At 43.7% G+C, this 6,000-nt stretch overlaps 1 protein-coding gene across 1 annotated transcript in view; it reads right to left on the minus strand.

Moving 5' to 3' along the window:
- Nucleotides 1-6,000, minus strand: part of KPTN (kaptin, actin binding protein) — a 53,069-nt gene that overhangs the window by 22,138 nt on the left and 24,931 nt on the right.

The following is a 6,000-nucleotide window of genomic DNA, read 5'->3' on the forward strand; positions in this document are numbered from 1 at the left end:
AGTATACAGCCCTTAAAAAGTACCTGAAGGATTACGATTTTTTAATAGAAGTGATTTACAAATCTGTTTAACTTTCTGGCACCAGTTGATTTAAAAAAAATAAGTTTTCCACAGGAGTACAGCCCCTAAAAAGTACTGGAAGGATTAAGATTTTTTAATAGAAGTGATTTACAAATCTGTTTAACTTTCTGGCACCAGTTGATTTAAAAAAAAAAAAAAAAAAAAGGTTTTCCACAGGAGTACTCCTTTAAGGGGCAGTTGTGTTCGACTGCACATGCGCAGCAGCATTTAATTAAAGGGGTTATCCCAGAAATAAAATGTATCTACTAGAATTGAATGAAAAATATATTGGCAATTAAAGCAAAAAGATACACAAAAAGCTGCCACAGATGATGTTGCACCCAAAAAGTGGTCTCCGTCAGTGTTCTCAAAACAATGTGAAAAGAGGATTATGGGGAAGCGGCGCATCTGTAATAAAACATTTGTTCTGTTTGTTTACATTTAAATTCTATACACACACCTATTTTATATATATATATATATATATAATTTATTTTTTTACAAGCAAGGTAGTATTTACCTCTGGATGCCTGTCTATATTTAGGGAAGTATTTCCCAACCAGGGTACCTCCAGCTGTTGCAGACTACAACTCCCACCATGCCTGGACAGCCAAAGGCTGTCCAGGCATGCTGGAAGTTGTAGTTTTGCAACAGCTGGAGACCACCTGGTTGGGAAACACTGTTCTAGGGTATAGTCCAAGCCATTATTCTAAGGGAAATTTATTAAAAACAGATAAAGTTGGCCAAAACAGCCAATCAGATTGCTTCCTATTTTTCAAAGGCCTTTTTTAAAAACTAAAGACGCGATCTGATTGGTTGCTATGACCAACTGCACCACTTTTCCTTTGCACAAGTTTTGATAAATGTCTCTCATAGTCTCTATAGCAATACACCCGATTTGTAAAGATAAACCTTCTTCATTGGTTATTTTAGGTCAACGTTGGAGGGCACTACCGTATCTCAAAGTAGTTAAACGGGCTCTTTTATATACTAGAGAGCACTATCTTTTTGGTGTCGATGTTTAAAACCAAAATACACATTTGGAGCACACAATAGAATAGATTCCCCTAATTACATATACGCTAAAGTGTCCCTGTGATAAAAAAAAAAGGATTGACTTGTCACAGAGTACGGTCAAAAGTTTCAGTCGGTTTGGGGTCTCAGTGCTGGGAGCCCCACTGACCATTAAAATGAGAGGGGAGAAGCACGGAGCTGTGCACTTCACTCTCCTGCTCGCTGAGATCACTGTCCAGATTTAATAGGCAGGCTCCATTCGAAGTCTATAAAACTGTACAGAGATTGCAGCAAGCAGGGGGATTGCTTCTCCCCAACTGATCAAAACTTTCAGCATGTCTCCCTGTCAAAAGTTTTTCTTAAATGACAGAGACACTAACATTGTTGGTACCAGATAACACTAGTGTTAATCATACAGGTTTTGAGTGGGGCTGGGACTAACGACTATTTTCACAATGGATTAGTTTGCCAAAAATGGTTTTGATTAATTACATAAAAATAACCATAGTGGAGAAGAAGATAATTTGTGTGAGAGATTAGGGAGGTAATGAGGGGAGGGGATCGGACTGAAGGTCTTCTGTGTGTTTTAGGTAAGGGATGCATTGTGTGGTAAAAGGGTACTCACCTGTCCAGCATTGGGAACATTTAGTTCTGAACGCTGTGTGCTTGCTGAGGCGGTCGGCCACGTACCCTTGTGATGTCACACCATGCCATCTCAATGCAAGCCTATGGGAGGAGGCTTGACAGCCGCCACACCCCCTTCCAATGACTTGCATTAAGGGGGCGTGGAGTGACATCACAAGGGGGAGTGGCCGACCCCCGCAGCACGCACACAGCGTTCGGAACTAAATGTTCCGAATGTTGGACAGTGGAGTACCCCTTTAAGAGAGAGTTTGTGGGGTTAGCTGGATGCTGAGCTTTGCGGAAGCTGAGGGAGTAGCTCTTTATTATATTTGAATATGTATAATAATTCTTTCAAATATAATTTTCTCTTTCACTTGTAAGGGCTATACCCCATCCCTGTTTTTTACCTGTGACCCCAGCAGCCTATTTAGTGAAGAGGGGGCCAGCACACATAATCTTCCATTTCCTGCAACTATTGCCAATCTGTCCTTTAGCACAGAGCCTGACAACCGGGGACTCCCGATAGTTGCAGGAAGCAGAAGATGCTGTGTGCTGGGCCCCCTCATCACTAAACAGGCTGCTGAGGACCACAGCTGCATATATACATAGTGATAATCGCTAAGCATATATGTGAACTGACCAACTAATCCACCAACCGATCAATTATGAAAATAGTTGACATCTATTTTCATAACCGATTAGTTGCTGCAGCCCTAGATTTGAGCATCACTATGAGGGAACTTAAGATATAGCGGACATTTCAATATAAATATTAACGACTAGAGAGGATGCCGAGAATACCTACTTGCCTAAGCAGGAAGCCTCTAATCTCACTTGCAGCTTAGTCTCTCAGCAAAAAAACTGTAAGAATGGTCATGGTGTATATAATGCAAATGCTTGTTGTAACATTAGAGCCACACACAGCTAACCAGGAGTGTATATTGAAGTAATAAATAAAAGCTAAAATAAAAATTATAATGCTATAGGTGTCTGTCTTTGAATATACACTGCTCAAAAATAAATAAATAAAGGGAACACTTACACAACACAATGTAACTCCAAGTCACTGACACTTGTCACACTGTCCACTGTGAAATCACACTGTCCACTCAGGAAGCAACACTGATTGACAATCAATTTCACATGCTGTTGTGCAAATGGAACAGACAACTGGTGGAAATTATAGGCAAATTATAGGCAATTAGCAAGACACTCCTAATAAAGGAGTGGTTCTGCAGGTGGTGACCACAGACCACTTCTCAGTTCCAGGGCTGTGGAGTCGGAGTCGAGGAGTTGGACGAAATTTTGGGTACCTGGAGTCGGAGTCGGCAAACAATGCACTGACTCTGACTCCTACTAAATTTAGATTGGAATAAAAAAAAGCAAGTTTAAATGTCCCAATTCACAAAAAGTTATAATTATTGACTTCTCTACTTTAAGAATAAAGACCAATGCTTGCAATGCCTCACGTAACCGCAAAACGAACACCTTAAGTGACCGTGAAGAAGCATGCTTTTCATGTGCTTTACTATATGGCACACAATGCACAATTAGGAGTGGCAATACTTATACTTTCCATAGTGTTGTGTTCTGCTGTTACAGGGAACCCATGGGTAACCTAGCCTCTCACTGATAAGGGGTTAAGGAAATATGTTTTTTGCAGGACTAGAGACACTTGTATAAGTGAAGGGAATGGAGGGTCAATAGTTCAAGACTGAAGCTGTAAACCATTGGAAAAACTGCTGCCATTCAGCTAAGGCTATAAAAACTTGTAAACTCGATTGTTAGCTTAAAGGGGTACTCCGCACCTAGACATCTTATCCCCTATCCAAAGGATAGGGGATAAGATGTCAGATCGCCGGGGTCCCGCTACTGGGGACCCCCCCCCCGGATTGCCGCTGCGGCACCGCGCTATCATTACTGCACAGAGCGAGTTCGCTTTGTGCGTAATGACGGGCGATACAGGGGTTGGAGCACAGTTACGTCATGGCTCTGCCCCTCGTGATGTCACGGCCAGCCCCCTCAATACAAGTCTATGGGAGGTGGCGTGGCGGTCTTCCCGCCCCCTGCCATAGACTTGCATTAAGGGGGCAGGCCTTGATGTCACGAGGGGCGGAGCTATGACATTATGCTGCTCCGTCCACTGTATCGCTCTGTATCCGTCCCCCGAACTCGCTCTGTGTAGTAATGAAAGCGCGGTGCCGTAGCGGCGATCCCGGGGGTCACCAGCAGCGGGACCCCGGGGATAAGATGTCTAGGGGCGGAGTACCCCTTTAAACTTTAAACATGACTATGGGATTCTACTAGGGAAATCATGTTTTATAATAAATGCCCCTTCCTGGATCCTCCCACTGCCCTATCTTCAGCAGCAGATCAGCACACAAGCTGTTCAATACAGTAGACTGTTGGCTTCCCAGCCAGTAGTCCTGTAGTAATGACAGGTACATTACCTTTCTTTCCTTCAAGGAATGTATAAAATACATTTGCATATTAATACAGAGGAGTCGGAGTCGAAGTTGGAAGTACAGAAAACTCTGGAGTCGGAACATTTATCTAACGACTCCTATGCTTCCTGGCTGAAGTTTTGGTAACTTTTGAATGCTGGTGGTGCTTTCATTTTAGTGGTAGCATGAGATGGAGTCTACAACCCATACAAGTGGCTCAGGTAGTGCAGCTCATCCAGGATGGCACATCAATGCGAGCTGTGGCAAGAAGGTTTGCTGTGTCTGTCAGCATAGTGTCCAGAGCATGGAGGCGCTACCAGGAGACAGGCTAGGTCATCATGAGACATGGAGGAGGCCATAGGAGGGCAACAACCCAGCAGCAGGACCGCTATCTCCGCCTTTGTGCAAGGAGGAGCAGGAGGAACACTGCCAGAGCCTTGCAAAATGACCTCCAGCAGACCACAAATGTGCATGTATCCACTCAAACAGTCAGAAACAGACTCCATGAGGGTGGTATGAGGGCCCGACGTCCACAGGTGGGGTTCTGTTTACAGCCCAACACTATGCAAGACGTTTGGCATTTGTCAGAGAACACCAAGATTGGCAAATTCACAGATGGAAGCAGGTTCACACTGAGCACATGTGACAGACGTGACAGAGTCTGGAGACGCCGTGGAGAACGTTCTACTGCCTGGAACATTCTCCAGGATGACCGGTTTGGCGGTGGGTCAGTAATGGTGTGGGGTGGCATTTCTTTAGGGGGCCGCACAGCCCTCCATGTGCTTGCCAGGGGTAGCCTGACTGCCATTAGGTACCGAGATGAGATCCTCAGACCCCTTGTGAGACCATATGCTGGTGTGATTGGCCCTGGGTTCCTCCTAATGCAAGACAATGCTAGACCTCATGTGGCTGGAGTGTGTTACCAGTTCCTGCAAGAGGAAGGCATTGATGCTATGGACTGGCCCGCCTGTTCCCCAGACCTGAATCCAATTGAGCTCATCTAGGACATCATGTCTCGCTCCATCCACCAATGTCACGTTGCACCACAGACTGTCCAGGAGTTGGCGGATGCTTTAGTCCAGGTCTGGGAGGACATCCGTCAGGAGATCATCCGCCACCTCATCAGGATCATGCCCAGGTGTTGTAGGGAGGTCATACGGGCACGTGGAGGCCACACACATTACTGAGCCTCATTGTGACTTGTTTTAAGGCCATTACATAAAGTTCAGCCTGTAGTGTGGTTTCCACTTTGATTTTGAGTGCGACTCCATATCCAGACCTCCATGGGTTGATAAATTTGATTTCCATTGATAATTTCTGTGTGATTTTGTTGTCAGCACATTCAACTATGTAAAGATGAAAGTATTTCATACAATTAGTTCATTCATTCAGATCTAGGATGTGTTATCTTAGTGTTCCTTTAATTTTTTTTTGAGCAGTGTATCTTGAATGTATCTCAATATTTGAAACACTAAAAACTGAAAGATACATTTGAGAAAGGAAGATGTTTGAATATGACACAAATATAGTCACAGACAGATAAACAGTCTGTACTAAACTAAACCAGCAACAGAAACAGTGTGTTTTAAAGCACTTATTAAGGCTATGTCCACTATTACTTTACCAAGCAATAAGTTGCTCCACATGCAACCCTGTTCATCAGCTCTGCCTATTATGTATAATATGTAATACGTATACAGCTGTATACTTTAATGACTAAAGTAATGTTTTAGCCATAGGGAAGAGATCTTTCATATCAGCTGCGCTGCTCCTTTGTAATCTGTGACATCATTTGTCCCTGTTTCCCCTCCCCTCCTGACCAAATCATAAAGGGAAAGAACACAGCTGATAAGAAAGA

Source organism: Hyla sarda, chromosome 9 (genome assembly GCF_029499605.1).
Source record: "Hyla sarda isolate aHylSar1 chromosome 9, aHylSar1.hap1, whole genome shotgun sequence".
Lineage (NCBI taxonomy): Eukaryota > Metazoa > Chordata > Amphibia > Anura > Hylidae > Hyla > Hyla sarda.